The sequence below is a fragment of the Macrotis lagotis genome, chromosome 3 (assembly GCF_037893015.1).
Source record: "Macrotis lagotis isolate mMagLag1 chromosome 3, bilby.v1.9.chrom.fasta, whole genome shotgun sequence".
Classification (NCBI taxonomy): Eukaryota; Metazoa; Chordata; class Mammalia; order Peramelemorphia; family Peramelidae; genus Macrotis; species Macrotis lagotis.
In genome coordinates this window covers 215,891,258-215,914,040 of record NC_133660.1, presented here as the reverse complement: position 1 = coordinate 215,914,040, position 22,783 = coordinate 215,891,258, and the positions used below count along the sequence as shown (strand labels likewise).

The 22,783-nt window shown below is 36.4% G+C and overlaps 1 protein-coding gene across 3 annotated transcripts in view; it reads right to left on the bottom strand.

Moving 5' to 3' along the window:
- SORCS2 (sortilin related VPS10 domain containing receptor 2) overlaps window positions 1-22,783 on the bottom strand; it is a 1,216,578-nt gene that overhangs the window by 481,529 nt on the left and 712,266 nt on the right. The gene's annotated exons all lie outside the window — the stretch shown is intronic.

Genomic DNA, 22,783 nt, shown 5'->3' with positions numbered 1-22,783 from the left:
CCATTCATTAACTTTCAAGAGAGCAAGTCATCCCAAACTACTAATGAGAATTTAGGCTATACTAGGAACATAGTTTAACCCCATCTTCTGTTCAGTGTCTACTTCTGGCAGCTATATATTCAGGATGTTTATGAACTAGAGTATCAATTGGAGGAGGCAGAGGGGGCATTGAACAGCAAGGTAAGGCTTGAAACAATTACAAAGATGCTAAGTGATTTTTTTTGTTCTATAGTTTTAGAGCTTGTTTAGCTCATAGAAGAGAAAATTTAGGACAAATATGATCTTTGTGTTACATGAAAGACTTTGTAGATGAGGTATTAGACTTAATCTGCTTGACATAAAGGGAAGGAAAGCAACAATTGGTGAATGTTACAAAGAATCAAATTCAGACTAAACACACATGCAAACACATACACACATGCATACATATTCAAACACTCAAAAACAAAACATTTGCTTAAGGATATTATCTCTGCAATGAGGCCTGGGTACCTCAAAAAGCAGTGAATTTTCCCTTGCTTATAATATTCAACTAAAGAAAGAGCTAAAGACTATTTGTCAAAGCAGGGAATTCTTTCTCTCTGGTAATATATAGAATAAATGACCTCTCTTCTACCCCATTCCACAATAGAGATTTTGTGATTCTAAATATAAGATGAAATAAAACAATAGGCATATGATCTAATGGTAAAAAAAATCATAAATGAATTTTCAACAGGAAAATCTCTGAGCCATTCAATAAAATCACATAATGTCAAAGCTGGTAGTCATTGCCATCATATACTCCAATCCCTTCAAAAACTGAAAACTAACACCCAAGGTAGTGAAATTAATTGTTCAAAGTCACACAATAATTAGTAGCAAAACCAGAACTCCAATTCCCTTCAGAGTGTATATTTTGCCACATAACAATGTGAAATATAATTCAAAAACCCAACATTATGAATTGCAAATAGTAGGTGTTGAACAAAAAGACATGAACTTAACATGTAATTTAATAACCACTTACAAGAAATATCTGGGTATAATTTGATTTCAGTTCAATAAATTCTATTAAGCACCTACAGAGTATGGAGTACTGTGTTAAATCCAGAGTGACAAAGAAAGTTTAAGTAAGGCAATCTTTATCCTATAGGAATTTAAAACATAATAGGGTGAACAAGAGACAAACACAGGCCATTCTAAAACATATAATATGATATATAATATTATATGAAAAATTATAACATTATATGAAAAATAATATTATATGAAAAATACAGCAAAAGGTATGGGGGAAAGTACTATGGAGGTCTGAAAAGGAAGGCCCTCACCAACATGGAGATGCAGGAAAAGTTTCCTAGAGGGAACATTTTAGCTGGGCTTTAAATGATTAATAAGAATTCAACAAGTAGTGTACAAGGGAGGACATTTCTGGCATAAAGAACCAAGAGGAACCAAAGTATATAGCTTGGATAAAAATAGAACATGACCAAGAGTTCCCTTAGGAAGTGAAGAGCCTATTCTTGTGATTCTGATTGGTTCTGATATGTGAAAAGTTCACATGATCTAACCCATACTCATGCTTACTACAATGCTTACTGACCATCTACACCATGCCACTGAGTGTATGCCATTCCTTTCATTAGACTTTGCTATCTAGCTCAAAGATTAGTAATGAACATTTCCATTCCTGGTTATGGCATGTCAATTAATTGATTTCTTGCTTTAATCATTTTTCTTTCTGGCTTACCATTTAAACTCTTCTGTAGCTATCTTTCCCCATAAAAGTTTTCTTCCCTTATAAGAATGCAAGTTATTCGAAGGTAGGGACTGTCTGGAGTTGTTTATATTTTTATTTCTAACACAGTGCAGTGTCTCACATAAAATGTTAAAATATATTTTTCATTCATTCAAAGTATTATATGACAAAAATGATAAAGGGAAGGGATTCTGAATGTAGGGTAGTATTAGCTAAAGAGTCTTGAATGCCAGAGAGAGAGAAAGAGTGTGAACTTTATAAATCAGAAAAGGAAAAATGAGTTTTGAGTCAAGAGATTAAGTTTGAAGCAATAGCTTTGTTACTCCATAATCAAATGAATTTTATAAAATTCAGAGCTAGAAGGGATATTATAGATTAATGAATACAAATAATTTTATCTCCTTTAAATGTTATATTTCTTTGCTGGATAAAGCTCTAGCAAAGGAAACTGAGCAGAAATTCAGTAGAAGAACCAGGAGAAAGGAGGATCATGAAAACTCAAGGAGGAAATAGTGAGAGGGTATATTGATAGCAAGAATCAAAGCCATTAGGAAACTGATCCAGAGAGGTAATTTCCCCAAGGATGCACAGGTAATAAGCAGAGCCTGGATCTGAACCCCCAAACTCTGACTCAATCCTAAGATTCTTGGTGGTCATTTCTTTGAAACCTATACGCTTTGGGGTAAGAGTACCTTACATAATAAATCCACACAAATTGCAAGCAAAGCCTAGTAAGAACAAAAGCATAAAAAAGATATAGAATGTCATTTGAGTGTAAAGGAACAAAAACCTTTAAAGGTGATTTCCTTCAAAATCTGACATCTATGACTCTGATTCTAATGACTTTCCCCTTACCCCTCCCAGGAAATATATCCTTATTTTTAAGGAGACTGTCTCAAAGGTTGTCTCAGATTGGAATGAATTGGCCTGCTGCTGGCTGACTTTGCCTGCTCAGCCTCATTTGGGAAACTGAGATTGGGTGGATCTGTGAGTTTTGCAGAGAAAGCTAAACTAAGCGTAAGGAAATTAATTTTGTGAGACAGGTTGCAAAGCAGTCTTATAAGAAGCTATAAAGGGGAGATGGGCCTATAATTGCAGCTAAATGAACTCCTAATAGTTATTTTCATCTTAGTGCAAAACCAATCCATTATCCAATAAAAGAAGAAGGTAGACATGGTCACTGTAGCAGGTCATTAGGAATTCCACAAAAAGTAATATCTGATATTATTCTCTGTAAGCAATTTTGTCCAACCTCAGACTTCCTTGTTAGCTAGCTTATTCAGAACTAGAAATAGAATCTCAGAGAAAATCAAGTCTCGAGTTTATTAGCTATTGGTGAATCTTCCAAGAACCTACATTTTGGGTAAGAGCCCAGGAAAACCTGCCTTAATTCCTCTCCCAGTCCTATTGCTTATTTTCCCAATTTAAAAATTATGTCCACACTAAGGACCTTCATTTTCTCCATGGTCCACTCCTCCCCCTTTTCAGCTCCCCTTTACATGCTTTTTCCCTCATTCCAACTCATACTACTAAAGAACAGATAATGATTTTCTTTTTTGCCTATATCTGGATCTCCAGAATCTAGCATAGTGCCTGGCTAAATCATCACTTCATAAATATTTGTTTCCATCTATCCTCTTCATGGATTCCTTTGCAGACTAGTGAAACTGAAGCCTATGGACTTTTTCTCAAAGCAATGTTTTTAAATATATAAAATACCTATGATTGCAAAGGAAACCAATGATTTTGAAATACAATTATCACAACACCTCTCTCTTTCTTTTTCGCCCAGTGGATTACTGAATATTTTTATTCTGCACATAGAAGCCACTAAGGGATATGGCCTGTGGGCTTATTGGGACTGCATCACAAGCATATGGCTCTGCACATCAAGACTGGGGATGGGGTGGGAACAGATCATTCTAGCCCAGTCACAAGATGATAAGGTCTTACAATAAAGGACCAAATTATCAGGTACAGTCTCTGATAAGACTGTTCTAATGAAGCAATAAGAACAATACAGAAAGGTGGAAGAGAGAGGGGTGGAGTTAAGTAGCAGAGGTCCACAAACCCAAAACAAAACTGATCTATTACTTGGTGCTGCCCATTCTTTGGACAAGGATTTCTATAGAAATGACTGTCTGCTACTAGCTCTGAGGCTTCATGGTCATGGAGCATACTTGGCCTGAGGGTTTCTGAAGTTCCTTCCAGAGAGTTTAGCCTTGCTGCCCAGCTCTTCCTCAATTCTGAGAAGTTGGTTATACTTGGCCGAATGCTCAGATTGGCAGGTGGCCCTAGTCTTGATCTGCCCAGCTCAGAGACCCACCAGCAGGTCTGTAATGAAGGTATCTTCAGTCTTCCCAGAACAATGGGAAGCCATTACTCCCCCAATCTCGTACACTTTGAGCAGGAGGCAGTTGCAAGCTTTCTCATTCACTGCCTTTTCGATGCATTTGGGATTGGTCACTGTGAGATCATCCCCTACTACCTGGATGCCTGCAGTTTCACTAAAATTCTTCCAAGCTGCCCCATCATCCTGCTCAAAGGGATCTTTAATAGATACCACTGGATAGTCCCTAATGAAGCTCTTGTAGAGGTCCCCAAGGTGAGATGTATCTGCTGGGATCATCAGGAGACTTGAAGTTCAAGTCATATTTCCCAGACCGGAAGAACACAGAGGCAGCAACATCCATGCTAATCACAACCTTGTCAGTATAGCCAGCCTTGCCAATCTCTTCCTTCAGCAGCTCCAGCCCTTCTTTATTCTTCAGGATGTTAAGAGCAAAGCCACCTTCATCTCCTACACTGGTGGCATCTTGTCCATATTTCTTCTTAATCACACTCTTTAGGTTGTGGTAGACCTCAGCTCCAATGTGCATGGCCTCCGTGAAGTTGGATGCTCCAACAGGGAGGATCATGAACTCCTGCACTGCTAGCTTGTTACCAGCATGGGAATCACATTGAAGGCTGGAACTGGCAGGATGATTTCATTGCCTACAAGGTTAGCAATATGGTGGAATAAGGAGACATCTTTCTCAACAGCCCCGGTCTTACAAAGAAGAACTCTCAATATGGCAATTGCTCCAAATTTAGATTTATTCTCAGAGTCATCCATCTCTATCATCAATTTGTCAATCTTCTCTTGTTCACAACATTCAGTTTCTTGCTAATCAGTGTCGGGGCAATAGTTTTATTGATGTGCTCAATTGCTTTTGAGACACCTTTCCCCATATAGCAGGTCTTACCATTGTCTAAGAGCTCCAGGACTTCATGGATGCCAGTAGAAGCCCCACTGGGCACAGCAGCTCTGAAGAGACCTTTTGAAGTGCAGAGATCATCTTCATTGGTGGGGTTTCCATGAGGGTCAAAGGTCTCTCTGGCAATGATCTTCAAAATTGACATGGTGAGTTTCTGTATGGGGATTGTTCCACTGAGTTCAGAGAACAGAGAGTAGAGGGCACAACATCTCTTTTAAGATCATGCATCCTAGGGTAAATATCCCTGAACTAGTCAAATTGCTTTATTTTTACAGAAGAGGAAATTAATGCCCACAGAACAAATGAGCAATCCAAAGCCTTAATAGTACTTGGTAGCAAAGACTAGTTACTGACTGCTTGCTGAGTATTTTATACATATGACTCACCCATTGGGTAAAGGGTCAGCTGCTGCTTGTCCTTCCCTCAAAAGATATCTGTAATGCTAAAGATTACTGATGTTAGCCTGGGACATTGAGGAGATGTTACAGGAGGTACTTTTGAAAGTGGCACTCAGCCAACCCTTACAGTTTCATTGTCAAGACAAGACTTGATCTTTTCTACAGTGTAAGTAAATCCCAGAGCATCCTTTCGCACCTCTTTAGAAGTAGGACGCTGATGTTTGGCTCTTTGGATGTGAAAAAAAACCCCAACATTTTCCAGGCTCAAGGCTGCCAAGAAAATTGTAATGAAACATATGTTGCCCTATTAGTTCAGATAACAAATTGCTACCCTTTTGTTTGCCATCACTAATAATTAATTCATTCTCTCAAAACACAGAAATGAGGTGGGCAGGCAGAGTAGGAAACTGTGATTGAAGGATTTCTTTAAAAACCAATTTCTTCCTGTAAGCCAATGTAGCTGTTCTTCATGGGTCAAGCTCAGCAAATACCTTATCAGGGTGCTATTGTTATATTTTGAGTGATCCTAGGACTGACAAGTATGAGAAAAAGAAATTGCTAGCCACCAGATACATATATTTAAAGTTAATATATGAGATGAAAAAATAAAAACTTCTTTTTCCTCAAATGGCAGCCAAATATAACCAACTTCATTGATTGGGGAAATCATACCCTGCCTTATATTCTTTAGCTACTGCTTCACATACAAATGGGTATTCATGTGGCTGTATCTTTTAACAATCATTTATCAAGCATCTTTAATGTATGAGGACTAGGCTAAGAGATTAAGGAAAATAAAAGCTAGATATGATTATTCTTCTCCCTAATTAGCATAGAAGTAAGAATAACATGCATGTAATTAACTACAAGTCAAGCTAGAATGCACCAGGCTAGCTGGGGGGGGGGGGGGCTTAAGTAATACCATTCTCTTCTCTGAGCATTGATTTACTCCTCTGAAAATAAACTAACTTCCAGATCTAAAGATCCATGATTATAACTCTTATGAGGACAAGAACTGTCATACCAACATTGAGAATAGTGTGAAGAAGAGGAGAGGTATTGTTTATTTGGGGTTTTTTTTAGGTTTTTGCAAGGCAAATGGGGTTAAGTGGCTTGCCCAAGGCCACACAGCCAGGTAATTATTAAATGTCTGAGACTGGATTTGAACTCAGATACTCTTGACTCCAGGGCTGGTGCTCTATCCACTGTGCCACCTAGCCACCCCGAGGTATTGTTTAGATAGAAGCCTGCGGTACCCAAAGTAGGGATCAGACAAAGGAAATAGATACGGGAATTGACAGTTCTGAATCAGCATCTGGAAAGTGGTGATCAGTAGATGCCAAAAGGAGAAGCAGGTTTGGAAGAAAGATAAGGGATCTTTTCTGAAATGTGGAAGAGGGAAGACCCACATTCTCTTAGTTCTAGTCCCTTCCATCTGTTGATTTTTCAATTTATCCTTTATATAGCTTCTTTTTTCATGGTTGTTATTTCTCTCATATAGTCCGACTGGAGCAGAGATTGATGTTGTAGTTGCTTTGTTGTTGCTGTTGTACCTTTCTTTGAACTCCCTCCCCCCTAGCACAATGTCTGGTTTAGGGTAGGCAATTAATAAATGTTTACTAACGGACCAATCATCTAAAATAAAACAAGGAGGTAAGAGCAAGTGCTAAGGGTGAGGGGAGTCCAATACTGGAACATATAATCAGGAAGACCTAGGTTCAAATCAACCATTTGACAAATCATTCACTTTATATGGGTGAGCCTCAGTCTTCAGGAACATCAGTAACATGGGAATAATTATACCTGGAACTCCTTGTTTTCTCCTCTTCCCAAACACCAGATAATTTATGAGAACTAAGGTCTAAAATCTGTTATCAAGGTGTGTGGGTCGAATGTCCAGCTTATCAATTTGATTACTGTCAAGGACATGAAACTCACTGCAATATGGTAATTCTGAGAGGCTGATGTAAAAGTCAGTCATATTACTTTACAGTCATACATCATACTTTCTGACAGAAGTTCCTTTCCTAATAAAAAATGCATTGAAATTCCTAGGAAATATGCATATTTCCTAGGAATTTCAATGCATTTTGGCTATTTATTACAACTGAGAAAGCTACAATACTGTAAAGTTCATTCTATACTCCCACTGCAGGACCATGTAATTATTTGCCACTGATAATTTTTAGAATCAAAAAAATGAATCAATAAGCATTTATTAAATGCCTACTGAGACAGCCAGGTGGCTCAGTGTGTAGTCAGGAAGACCCAAGTTCAAATTTAGCTTCAGATATTCACTAGTGGTATAACCCTGTGCAGATCACTTAGCCTCTCTTTGCCATACTCTACTGGAGAAGGAAACAAACAAGCAAGCAAACAAAACAAACAAGCAAAAAATACTTAGAAAAGCCCATACAAAGCCACGAAGAGTTGGACACAACTGAATGGCTGAATAACAACGTCAGAAAAACACCAATAACAAATATGCCAGGTACTTGTCTATGTTCTGGGGATAGAGAGAAAAAAATGAAAGAGATTTTACCCTTTCATTCTATCTGAGACTCAACAGGCCCTTGCTGTGATCTGGAAGGATTTCATGTGGTCAGTGGTCACTGGGCAGTTTTAAATGAAACAAGAGAGGCAGATAGGCAGGAAAGAAGGAAGGAAGGAAAAAAGAAGAAAGGATTTATTAAGTATATATTAAGCACTAAGCTCTTCAGGAATATCATCTGATTTGATTTAAAGGAAAAAGGTCAAACATGTCTGAATGGTGCCTTCTTCAACTAGGACAATTTCAGGAAATATAGGAGTTATTCAAACTTAGGACTGTTCCTACAGCTTTTTCACAGTTCTTTTCACATAAGAAATATATGTTGAATTAAATTCAAATGTGCCTGCATATCAACCACTTATTTTTGATGCCCTCTTGCCCTGAAGGCAGAAAATGGAACTTAATCAAAATGAGGAACCAGGAGAAACCAAGTGGAACTGCTCCACTGAGACTATGGCATGGGACTTGAGTTGGAGCTGAGCTGTCCAAATCCTGTGATATTAGTCTGGTGGGAGAAAGAGAGAGGAACTAAATAGTAAAAACAAAGGCAGAAAATGGACAGAGAAAAAATAGGCACAATAAACACAGGGGTAGGGACATTTGATAATTGCTAATATCAAACTCCAGTGCTAAGTTTCAAATAATATGTGTCTTGGGTCAATGTATTATACTTACTTTGCTTTTTTAAAATATATATTTTATTTTTTCCCCTATTACATGTCAAGGCAATTTTTTAGCATTCATTTTTGTTTGTTTGTTTGTTTGTTTGTTTGTTTTTTAGCTTTTGCAAGGCAATGGGATTAAGTGGCTTGCCCAAGGCCACACAGCTAGGTAATTATTAAGTGTCTGAGACCAGATTTGAACCCAGGTACTCCTGACTCCAGGGCTGGTGTTCTATCCACTGCACCACCTAGCTGCCCCCTTAGCATTCATTTTCACAAGATTTTGAGTACCACATTTTTTTCCCTTCCTTCTTACCTCTCTTCCCCCCCTCCTAAAATGATAGGAAATTTGATATATATGTGCTGTCATGTAAAGCATATTCCCATATTAGTCATAATTCGCTTAAATCATTCTCAAGTCCTTTCCCAATTGTTCTACCTCTCATATGATTTTAAGCTTCTTTCCTGAGCTCTTCCATGAATTCTTGTTTGGCTTGAGACCACTTAGCGTTTTTCTTTGGGGTTTTACATGGTATTTTGACATTGTTATTCTCTTCTGAGTTTGTGATTTCATCTTCGCTGTCACCATGATAATTTTCTCTGGTCAGATTCTTTTCTGTTGTTTTTTTTTCTATTTTTTTTTGTCTTCTTCCTTTGTTCTTTAGATTTGAACTTTGCTCCTGGAGCTGAAGGGGCACTCTTCGGGCTGCTTGTGACACAGGATACAGGCCTTGGTTGTTTGTGACACAGGATACAGGCCCTGGTTGTTTACCTGCTGCTTCAATGGTGTTTCCCAGATGCCCAGGGCTATCCTTATGTCTGGGCTGAGGGGTAACTGACACTGCTGGAGGTGTTTGGCTTACCTGATACTAAGCCAAGGTCTTAGTGATGATATCTGGAATGTGTTGCCCTAGTGGGGGTATTTCTATATTTCCCTGGAGCTACACTGAACCACATGGATGTCTAGCCACTGGAAGTTGCCTATTTAGCCAGGGCTACATTGAAGTGTATATATGTGACAGTTCTTGAAGCTGGCATCTTGCCACTCACTTGGTTATGCTGAGGCATATGGGGACATCTTTATATTAGCTTTTGCCTGCTCCACCACACTAACATTCAAGAACTCCTGCTAATTTGCTGAGGGAGGGCTTGCTTCTGCCTTGCCACGTCCTGTGCTGTGCTCCCCTTTTATCCAAATAAGTTAGATTTTTCTTATCAATCTTCCAAGTTCCTTGGGCTAAAAGATTATTTTCTCCCATGTTTTTGCTGGTTCTGCTATTCTAGAATTTGTTTGGGAGCACAATTTCAAGATTGTAGGTAAATTGGAAGAGGTCATGATTTACAATGTACTTTACTGTCTTGTCTCCTAGAAGTTCCTTATTTTGCTTTTGTTTTATGTGTGATGGTTGTATATATGTTCACTCTGGAGTGTTAGTTTGAGATCAGTAAATTATTTACAATTTACAGTATGAGAGAGGGCACATAGGGTTTATGTGATTTATTCATATTCCCCTAGCCAGTATGTGTAAGTGGTAGAATTTGAATCTGTCTACAGTTTAAAGTAAAACCATTTGGCTTGGGATAAGAGAAAACCTGGGAAGCTGTTACAGTACAATATAAAAATTATAGATTCTGATGTCTGACTTGGATTCAAAGCCCACCTTTGATGCCTTCTAAGTTTTGCAATTTGGGCGAGGTCATTTCACTTCCCTGGGTATCTTTTTCCTAGAAATGAGAGGGTTGGGATACATAGCCTCGGAATAAATGCTTTACTTTAGAGGCATGGTCCTATGGAAAACTTCTTAGAGGAAGGACTACCTGAGAAAGAGATGAGAGGGAAGCTTCTATCTTTCAAAGCTATTATTTAATTATTGGTGCTGGTTACAATAATTCAAATAAGCAAACAAATACAAGTCTTCCAAAGTATTCAGATGACTTTCCATTTATAGGTAGAGTGCAATCCACTAGGTCAAAGAACTACAGATGAGGAAACTCCTGGCTTTTTCCACTACCTTCTCTGCAGCTTCTCATCTTAGAGAACTGCCTAGATCACTAAGATGTTTTAGGATCACAAATTCAGCATGTCAGTTGTAAATACAACTTTAAGCTATAATTTTTTTTGAAAAGCTAAATAAACTTTTAAAGAGCTACACAATGTAGAACATCTTAGAATGTTTTTATCAGTTACCAGTCAATGACCTGATATTGAATTTCTGTTCTCAGTGGTCAGTAGGGTATGGGCTTGCTGTATGTGAAATGAACAGAAAGACAAATGTAAAAACATTTTTCAAGATTTAAGTCTATCTATCTGGGATAAATGGTATTTGATTCTGGATCCTACTTAACCAAAAAGGAAAAGACTTACTCAGTTTTATTATTTTTTTTCCCAAGAGTTTAAGAACAATTTCAATTCTCATCAACATCAACTTCTTCTCTCTCCTACTCAAGGTTCTGAGATCTTAGATTACAGTGGTCAGGCCCAAAAGAAAGAAAATCTTCCTACTTCAACATAATATCTTTTAGTCTCACTACCTCCCCACATGATGCTCTATAAGCTGATGAAACTGTCAGGCAAGGAAGTTTAGTGATATTCTTTTAATTTACATTTTCCTATGTTATATTCATCAAAACTTTAAATCCAAGTTATAGTACCACAGCAATGGTACTCTTCTTTGCTAATTCTTTTCTTGGGGGACTTTATGCTGTGGTGGGGAGGACCTTAGCTTCTCAAAACCAGTGGGTCACAAACTCAAGGGTTTACTAAATGGGAATAGTTTTGAGGGGAAGTAAGACAATAGACTGTACAATTATAATTAGGGGATTTTTAAAATGTTTTTATGAGTTTTAAAAAGGTTAGTTTCCAGAGGACTGGAAAGTAAGGGATTGATTTTTTTGACCTTCCAATATTCATACAATCTAGTAAGGCATGAGACTTGTGAGCTTCATCAGGAGGTGAATTAAGAGAGGAAATTTTATCAAGGATTTTCTTAAGTAATGATGCTTCCATGATTGAAAATATAAAGCATATTTTATAAAGCAGAGGAAAATAAATGGTCTTTAATGCCTTATTTGCATAGGCACTGCCAGTTGATGGAATTGGCTATTAAAAGACGCATCTAGTCTTTTGGATCATAGAGTTAGAGCTAGAAGGTGTATTAGAAGACCTCTCATTCAATTTCATAAAAGCATATTATTATAGAAAAATGAGAACTGGAAAGGATCTCAGTGACCAACTAGATTTTGTTGGAGTAAATTGGAAGAGTTATTGTAATTTACAATATACATGTTACTATTTTGTACAATGGTACTAAAAAATAGATAAGACTCAGGTCCTGTCCTCAAGAAACTTGTAGTTGAGTGAAAGGAAAAAAGACAAGTAGCTAATTAACTATGATATACATTAAAGTTTCATTAAATATTACTCACCTAATCATACTCCATAATCTGATGAAATTTGCATTCTTATTATTCCTCACACATGACCCTCCATCTACAGACAACATCTGTCGGCATTTGCCTAGATCTTATCAAATCTGGAAATTATCCTTTCTTTCCTGAGATTTATAATGCTTCGTTTACTTACTCACTCATTCACTTGTTCATTGAATTCCTAACTTGAAAATGATTCCACACAAAAACTACTTTCTATATAATGTCTTTTCTAATCCCATCAAATTCTAGTGCTCCCCTAACTAAACCAGCTAGCATTTGTCTTTTACTTATCTTGAATATATTTATTTGTGTACAAGCTTCCCTATCCATTCTGAATGAAAGATCCTTAAAGGACAGGACTATTTTACTCTTTTGTATGTCAGTGGCTGGTACAAGGTCAATCCTTAATAAATACTTATAAAGTGGTGGCATGACAAAAGTACAAAATCCAGATACCATATCATAGTAGGAAGTTGGATTTGAAGTCAGAGGGTCTGGATTCAATGATCAGTCCTACCACTTTCTAGCCATGTGATCCTAGACCACATTTAACATCCATATATCAGTTTCCTTTATTTGTAAAAATTAATGGAGTTAGATCATATGACTTCTGTAATTCCTTCCAGGTTTTTATGGAAAGATTCAAACAAAATGCTAAGAAGAATGAGCATTATAATAATGACAAAGGTGACAACAACAATGATGATGATGATGATCACGATGGTGGTGGTGGTGATGATGATGATGATGATGATGATGATGATGATGATGATGATAATGATGATGGCAGTTTTATATTGCAGTTGAAGGTTGAACAGTACAAATGTTATCTCATTTTATCCTCACAACAACCCTTCCAGATAAGTATTATTATCTTTCATCTACAGTGGGGGAAACTAAAGCTAAAATCAGTTAAATGACTAAGGAAGCACATGGTCACAGGTGTTGTTAGTGTCTGAAGTTAGATTTGAAATCAATCCTTCCAGATTCCAGGTCTAGAGTTCTACTGAAATACTGAGTTACAATCTAGATTAAGCAAAAAGAAATCATATCACTTGTGAATTGGGGGCAGGTGGGAAGTAAAGATAGAAAAGAGAGGGAAAGATTTCTATAAGATATTTTTTTCCTCAAAGAGATGCTTTAAGTCTAGATTCAGCTCTCTCTTCTTCTTGAAAAGATAATGAGAAAGATAGCTTGAACCATTCTTGCAGAATAGAAAAGGCTAAATTCTCTTTTACATGTTGATTGTTTAGGTAATTAATAAATGGTGAGCCTCTGTGCTTAAGCTATGTGGAAAAGAGAGCTGTTCAACCCACACTCTGATGGCAATCATTGCTGCGGAAAACAAAGGACAACATGATATTATTAATTGAGAATTCATTATGGCCAACATGAGTCTGCTTCCTGGCATTCACTCAAATCCCTCAGGAGGCCCTATCTATTTTCTACATCCCATTACTCTTGTTAATTCCCAGTATTCTTTTGTCTGGCTCTCATTCATACCATAGCATTCCCTCCCTCTCAGAATGTCCTCTAACTCATGGATTCAGACATCTGAGCTGAATAGGATGATAGAGGTCATCTATTCCAACATGTTTATTTTACAGAAGAGGTAACTGAATCCCAGACAAGGGTAGTTGTTCAGAAAATGTTAATGCTATTAGGGCACAGGATGGGACAGATGGAAGGAGATGGGAGGGATTGCAAACGCAGATCAGATCAGGTTTGAACCTTAGAACATCAAATGTTGGAGAGTAGATTTAAAAGAATTCAGAGAAATGATAGGTATTAGAATATAGATCAAAATACTCTAAAAGATATTAACAGTGGTGTCATGAGGAGCTCTTAAGAATAAAGTTCAGAAATTATAAAATGGAAAAAAATTTCAAAGAAAAAAGGAAGAATAATGTGAAGTCAATAAAGATGCAATAAAGAAGCTAATTTAAAGTTTCTTAAGAAAAATGTAGATGACAGAAACAAAAAATAGGTGCTAATAAGAGTTAACAGTGCTAAAGATAAGAATTAGTGCATGCTGTAGGGGAAATTAATAAAAAAAAACAGAAATATGTGAATTTAAAAACATATTGGAGGGGTGACTAGGTGCCACAATTGATAGAACACTGTTCCTGGAGTCAGGAGTACTAGAGTTCAAATCTGACCTCAGACACTTAATAATTACCTAGCTGTGTAGCCTTGGGCAAGTCATTTAACCCCATTACCTTGCAAAAACTAAAAAAAACATATTGGAGAAAAGAAAAGAAGCAAGGGGCAGCTAGGTGGTACAATGGACAGAGCCCTAGCTCTGGAGTCAGGAGGACCTGAGCTCAAATCTGGCCTCAGACACTTAATAATTGCCTAGCTTTGTGACCTTGAACAAGTCACTCAAACCCCATTTCCTTAAATACATAAAAATTAAAATAAATAAATACAATTAATTAATCAATAAATAATTGATTAATAAATGAATTTTATATAAAAAATTAAATACATGAAGTAAATATATTTTAAATCAACTAATTAATTAAATAATCTTAATTAAATAAATGAATTAATTAATTAATTCTTTTGAGGTAAGAACAAGGATGAGAAAATATCTTGTCATCTCATTTCAAATATTAATAAAATCAATTTTCTCCCCTTAAATAAATAAAATATATAAATAGATTAAATAAATAAATGCCTTAAATAAACAAATTAATTAATTTAAAGAAAAGAATCAAAGAAAGAAAGGACCATTGTTTGGGATGAATGGAAAGATGATTATGGACAATGGGAGAAAAGTCAAAATTCCATAATTCTGACTCTGCTTCCATTTTCTCTACCAAATGGAACAGTTAGATTAGAAAGAAAGGAAACAAAATGACTAATAAGGAATGTGCATCTAAGATAAGAAGGGTAATAGAAAGAGAGACACTAGCTGTCTTTTGGGGTTCTGGTTGCCCAAGTGTCGTGGCTCAGATGTACTATGTTCTAATTTAATTTTGAATAATAAGGATAATAATATGATGATTATGATAATGGTGGTGACGATGATGATGAAACATTTATAGAATGCTTACCATAAGCTAGACATTATGCTAAATGCTTTATAAGTATTATCTTATGTGATCCTTACAACAACACTACAAAATAGGTACTATTATTATTTCCATTTTTTCAAATTAGGAAATTGAAGAAAACAAAGGTTTAATGACTTTCCCAGGATCATACCTTCTTAAGTGTCTAAGGTTGGATTTGAATTCCTAATTCTAGGATCTGAACTCTAAAAAAGTGATAAATATGATGGGTACACTGCAACTGTCAATTTAAAAAAAATTGGTAGAGAGGAAGTAAGGCAGGATTGTAAAAAAAAAGCAAATATTTAATTGTTTAAAAAGGAACAAATGTAATTAATTAACAAATAAAATTAAAAAATTAATGATAATGATATTGGCAGGAATAATCCTATTAGCAAGCTTCTTTGAAAAATTCTAGAACATACTATAAAAGGAATAGTGAGTGGTTACCTAGAAATGACCATCACAAGCTAGTATGGTTTCCTCAAGAATATACTGTTTAGGGCGGCTAGGTGGTGCAGTGGATAAAGCACCAGCCCTGGAGTCAGTAGTACCTGGGTTCAAATCCAGTCTCATACACTTAATAATTACCTAGCTGTGTGGCCTTGGGCAAGCCTCTTAACCCCATTGCCTTGCAAAAAAACCCTAAAAAAAAAAAAGAATATACTATTTGTATAAACTGTTGCAGAGAGAAGGAAAGTAGAGCAGGATAAATAAAACAAAGACTACTACAAAGACTAACATGAATATAGAATATAGAAATATAGTGTATATATATATGTATACACACACGTATATATATATATACATATATATATATATATATATATATATATATATATATATGAAAGAAAAGTTCGCAACAACTCAAATTAAAGCAATAAGCAGTCTTGAGCCTAGGGAATAAATAATGAAAAGAGCTAATATTTAATAACTACCTATTCTATGAGGCTTTAAAGTTAGTAAATTATTTCATACGTGTTATCTCATTTGATCCTCATGATAATACTGTGCAGTAGGTATTCTCATTCCTATTTCATAGTTAAGGAAACTAAGTCTGAGAAAGGTTAATTGGCTTACCAAAAGTCACATAGCCATTAAGTACCTAAGCCAGGATTAAGTCTCTAAATCTACTATTCTTTCACTATGCCACCTAATCATATTCTATATTTTCCTTCCTACACTGACTGGATCAGTAGTGGTGGATTGGTCTGAGTTAAGTATAAAGAATGTAACATTAATTGTCACACTTTGTAGGGAATACTTAGCATCTAATTCAAACATATAGGAGACGGGAAAGTGCTTTGCAAAGCTAACTAAAAAGATTAGAGAAAGATCAAGGACCTGTAGGCACAAAAGTATTTAGATTATCTAGTAGCAAAGAACTGGAAAATGAGGGGATTTCCATGTATTGGGGAACAACTGAATAAATTATGAAATATAAATGTGAAGGAATACTACTGAGCTAGAAGAAAAGATAAAGAGATAGTCTCAGTGGAACCTAGAAAAATTTCTTTGAGCAGATGCATAGCGAAGCAGAGGAGAGTTAAATCATCATCTATGATTCTAGAAGGCTAATGATAAAACCAGCTATCTCTTTTCAAATCAAGAGGTAATGAGGGGCAGCTAGGTGGTGCAGTGGATAGAGCACTGACCCTGGAGTCAGGAGGCCTCGAGTTCAAATGTAACTTCAGACACTTAATAATTTCCTAGTTGTGTGACCTTGGGTAAATCATTTAATCCCACTATCTTAAATAAAAATTTAAAAAATAATTAAAAAAAGAGGTGATGAACTCAGCATGCAAAGTGAGAAATATTTTTGTACAGGGACATTTCAGGAATTTGTTTTTCTTTATTATGAACATTTGTTAAAGCAGTTTAGCTTTAGTGTTTTGTTTTTTCCCCAATGGCAGAGAAGTTTAAAAGGGGGAGAAAACTGATGTTTATTAATATTTAAAACAAGATGAGAACATATTGTTTCATCCTTGTTCTTACCTCAAAAGAAAAACATTAAGTTCCCCATAGCATGGAAATGACAAACATTCTTGTATCTGTCCTTAATATCATTTATAGTCAATGATACCCATAAGAAATTTGTTTCACAATCCACTAATCCTTGTAATGATAACATGAAGCTGCTATTGTGCCCATCCCCATCCCTAGGAAACCCCCTGGTTTCCTAGGGCACCCATCTCCAATACCTGTGTAATTTCATGCTGAATAAAGGCACTATTCCTATGAACAAGGAGTCAAATGATTATCTTATCTTATAAATGCTTTTATTCATCTTTCTCTGTGAGTGTTGTTTCCCATTCTCTGTTTTGAATGCTTTTATAAAATCATTGTCTGTTGAATTGATTTCTATGATTTTGTGATTCCCTGTCTATTTTTCTAAATCTGGTGTCCTTGCAAACTTCCCTGTTCTTTGTTGGCTGACATTACGTACAAATATATTTAATGCATTTTCCCATCACTCCTTAGGCCGCTTTCACAATGGCATTTGCACAGTCTATCACTTACAGCAATATATTATGACATACAAAGCTCAAAAGTCCCAAAATTGAGTGCTTACTAGTTACATGACAGCTATGGACAAATTATTTAATTTCTGTCAGCCTCTGTTTCCTCATCCATTAAAAACATATATGTAGTACCTATCTCACTGGGTTATTTTTTGCAATGCTCAAGTGAAATAATGTTTATGAAGTCTATCACAAACACATAAAACTAAGTAAAAGTCAAGTTTTATTTTTCCTGCTGTTGCTACTATAATGATGAGTCGCTCTTCCCATGTTCTGTGAATGATCAATCAGAATCATTGTCATAATTGTGAAAGCTGTACTATGCAAAGGCTAGAATCAATTTGCAGGAATGTTCTCTGGATATGACTGAGTTAGTTGATCTTAAAAGGAACTGGATGCTGTCTTTACTGAATACTAGGTCTTTACACATACATATCACTTGAATATTTTTAAACAATTTGGGAAATTTCTTTGAGAAAGTGAAAGAAACTATATGTCATGTTATTTAAAATTAATAGAGATTCAAACTCTGCAAAACTTATTCAAGCCATTTGTTATACTTCTCTGTAAGCAGAAAAGGTTTATTTCTATCATCTTTTGGGGACCAACTTAAATGTAACCTCTTCCATGAAGCTCTCCATCATTTTTTAGCTCCAGATAGATTTCCCTTCCATCTCATTCCCTCCCCTGGTCTCTACTCTCCACTCCTCCTCCCCTGACCTCTCCTCTACTTAACTCCCTTCCTTTTCCCTCTCCTCCTTTTCCCTCCCCTTCCTCCCCTGTCCTCCTCTCTCCTCTCCTACTTCTCCACTCCTCATCTCTCTCTCTCTCTCTCTCTCTCTCTCTCTCTCTCTCTCTCTCTCTCTCTCTCTCTCTCTCTCTCTTATTTTGCTACCAGATAGTAAAAAATGTTTATTAGTACAAGAATAGCATCCCAGAAAAGGGATGTCCAAGCCATAAATGATTCTGAATCCTAACTCCACCTTCATCTTCAGACTTCAGATTTTTAATCCACAATATGGGGATAATGACACTTGCTCTAATAACCTGACAAAGTTGTGAGGGGTCTGAAATGCAGAAATATGTAAAAAATATTAAACCATGAATATATATAAATAAAAGTGATTTTTCTTATTATTATCTACCAGGTTATCATAGTGCAAATATTCTACAAGCAGAAACTTTAGAAATCATCTATCTGATCTTATTATCTCTTAGACTTTTTGTCTCTTCCTTAAGGATATGATTTCTCTCTCATCACACTCAATTTGGATCAATGTACAACATGGAAACAGGTTAAGGACTGATGGATTGCTTTCTGTGGGGGGGTGGGGGAGGGAAGTGAGAGGGGGGAAATTGTAAAACTCAAATAATATCTTTAATAAAAAAAGAAATCATCTAGATTAATCTTTTCATTTTTCACATGAGGAAACTGAAACTTACATAAGGAACATACACTTATTTGCCCAAGATTTCAAAGGTATAATGGATAGAAAATTTTGCTGTGGTCTCATCATGTTCTGGCAGTAAACAAAGATTTTTCAGGGCCTTACTAAGACAGTGGAAGCTCTGGTACATCTTTTGAAGGTAATAAAGCTTTTGACATAGATCTGACCATACGTGGTGATTCTGTTATTGGTTGCCTGATCGGGAGAAATTAGAAGAAGGTTATCACTAAAAGATTGGAACGCATGTAATGAATAGGACATGGCAAGGAAGGTTCTACAGAAACTCATTAAAACTTCAGGGTTTCGGTTTGTATCTCTGTGAGTACTCACAATGATGACATCCCTGCTTCCTCCTTAAAGTATAAGTATACTAGGAACTGAGAATGTATGGAAAATAATGAGGTCTAAATTCCTCAAGGATGGTACAAGGATACAGACCATAATTCAGAATTATAAAATCTCAGAGTTGGAAGGGCTATGCAGATAAACTTGTATTTCTATAGAGATTTCTAATATAATTGTCCTATCAATTGGCCCATCCAGACTCTGGTTGAAAATCACCATGGACTGGAAACACATCACCTCCTAAGGTAGTCCACTTTGAACAACTCTTAAGTATAGGAATGTTTTTGAGGCAGAAACTTCTCTCTACAACTTATTCTACTGTTCTTTACTTGGTTTTCTTGGTCAAAGCAGAACAAGTTCAATAAATCCTTCTACAAAATAGCCTTTACACTTGAAAATATTATGTTCCCTCAAACAACCCCTCAACTCCTGCTTCCTCTATATTAAACATTCTTGGTTTATTTTCCAAACAATGCTCATATGACAAGTTCATCAGTCCTCATCAGTCCATGTCATCTTGTGAAAACTATGTAAAAATGCAACAATGTGATATCTAGAAATGACGCCATTATTTCATATGAGCTGTAGTGAGGGCAGAGAGAATTGTTTTTTTTTTTTTTTTCATTCTGGAAACTACTTTTTTAAATAGATATAACCGAAAGCCTAAAATCATATTACTTTTGTTTTGGGAATGTAGGGAGGTTTGGGTGGGGAGGTGGGATAGAAGTAAAGTAAGAGGTGATAATCTACAGGATGGTCTAACAAGGATGAGAGACAGCAAAAGGGAAAAGGATTATAGATCCTTGTTTGAAGAAGGCACCAGAGCTAACTACCATTCACTGTATCTGGAGCAGGGATAGCAAGAGTGGAACACACAGGTTGCTTTTATACCGCCCCCTGGGGAAGGAAACCCATGTTCTAACCTAGGATTTGACTCATAATGAGTCACCAGAATGTCCAGGTCTTTTCTGAGTCACTTTTGACTAAACATGCCTGCTTGAACTTATATTTGTTGAGGAGTTTTGGATTTAAGACTAGGAGTTTCTGAAAGATGAGACATTGGAAAGGATGTCAGCACCCTGGCCAGAGGCAAAAGGGAAGTTGAGAGAAATGAGTGAAATCAAGACTATTATAAGAGACAGGCTTTGTGGGTGAATGTGGATGACATGTTGTACTAAACTTAAGTTTATCAGTTGTCTGATATTAAATCCTTATACTAGTTTTGGCAAAGCAGAGTAATGTGAAGTACAGAGTTTAGGAAGAGTAGAACAAAATTTGAGCTTTTGGCCCAGAGGTTCTACTTAAAGGGAGGGCTGGATATTCTTCCTTCCTAAGGTAGATCATAGGCTTTCTACCCTGGGGCTGGTGTAATAGCTCCCTGTAGATACCACTATTGCTGTCACTCACTTTCTTCTTCTCTAGATACACTGAACATTTAGCTCTGGTGCCTTCTTCAAGCCAGAATCCACAATTCTTCTCACTTTTGCTGTCCCTCATCCCTGTTAGACCTATGGATTATCATCACTTATTCTACTTCTATTTCACCTTCCCATAATAACTTTTCCTTAGGCACAATAGTATTACAGCTCTGTCTTCACTTACAGAAATGATTTCTCACACTTTTTCCCAGTTCATAGACCTCAGAATAGGTGACCAAAGAATCACATATGTTTCAGTCTCATTTCTTTTTGTAGTGAATCCTTTATACTGTTCAATTGGATGAGGTTTTGTTTTCAAAATAGTGGATGAATCTGTAATAATAAGGTACTCCAAATGACTGGAAATTTTCACCAGGCCTGTCTTAAAAATTCAACCTCATTGACCTCAGGATATTTTGAAAGATATTAGGGGGGAAAGAAAGGATAGTTCAAATGAGTTTCACAATAAGAATGAAGTTAGTCCCTGTAAATTGGCCATCTAGCCAGTCAATAAATATTAGGGACTTACTGTGTGTTTATCACACCAAGTGTTGTGCTAAGTACAGAAGTTGACTACAGCAGAGAGGATTAAGGACTAGGGGAAGGGGCTGGTTTAGTCTAGCTGTCATAGGCCATTTGCAAAGGAGCAACTTGTTATTTTCTTATCCAAGGGACCAAGAAAGTTGTAACTACTTAAGCTGCATCACTTCATCTGCCTGCTGACACCTTCTTGTTCAACATGGCACATTCATTGCATGAGAAAAAATCTTTTTTTTTCCTTCTTGCTTCTCTACATTCCATTCTGCCTAAGTTCAATTCCAAGTCTGTCAATCAGACCACTTTTTACAAGCAATAAAAAGTCCATTTAAGAAAATAGGAGTACTTAAAAAAAGATGACATCCTGTTAAAAATAAAGCCAAGCATATCAAGGCAGCCTGAAGGAATGTTATTTAGCAGCTGAATCCTAATGTACCCTGAAACTGCTCTGAATAGGGCCTTGTGTCTGGCTAAAGTTCACAAAGTTGAAACATATAACAGATTTTTCAAAGTTCTGTGCTGATGTGCCATCTTTGTTGTGACCACTGGCCTTTTCTGAACCTCAGTTTCCTTTTCTCTAAACAGGTCTAATAAAATCTGTGCTAACACATGACATTGGTGAGGGAAACATTTTGTGAACCATAAAACAACAAAGAAATGATGAGTACATTGGAAAGCAAGCTATGAAATTAGAAAGAGACAGGTTTAAGAGGCAACTAGAAGGCACAGTAGATCAAGCACCAGCCCTGGAGTCGGAGGACCTGAGTTCAAATTTAACCTCAGACATTTAATAATTACCTAGTTGTGTGACCTTGGGCCAGTCACTTAACCCCATTCATTGCCTTGCAAAAGTAAAAACAAACAAACACAATGCAAGTTTAGTTCTTTTTCAGATATATTGGAATTATGTGCTTCAGGAGAAGTCATTTAACTATTCATTACCTCAAGTGCCTCACTAAAATTATAAGGTTCAGAGGACTTAGTGCTCTGCTACTGATGGAAATACATATTATATAAAATATATAATACATATATACTCACACATATACAAATGTGTATAAAATAAAATTTAGCTATGCGTGTATACATATAAATTCATGTACATGTAAACATGTAAATAGATACACATATCGGTGTGTACAATGTTCAGATGTTAAGAATCTAAACAATCCAAGGTCATGGTTTGACTTCATTTCTTCCTGATGGCTCATTTTCTTAGGTCACTGAGCAGCTTATATTAGCCTCAATCCACTCAAGTCACTCTCAGATTTTATCTCCTCATCCAGAGGCAGAGGAAATGAGTACCTGGAGTTGGATCACTCTCCTAGTTCTTTGGGAAAGAAACCAAAGTCAATTGTGCCTGAAATGAGTTGATGTCTTTTGCTTACGCTTAAAGTTGATTTCTGCCAGGGATAG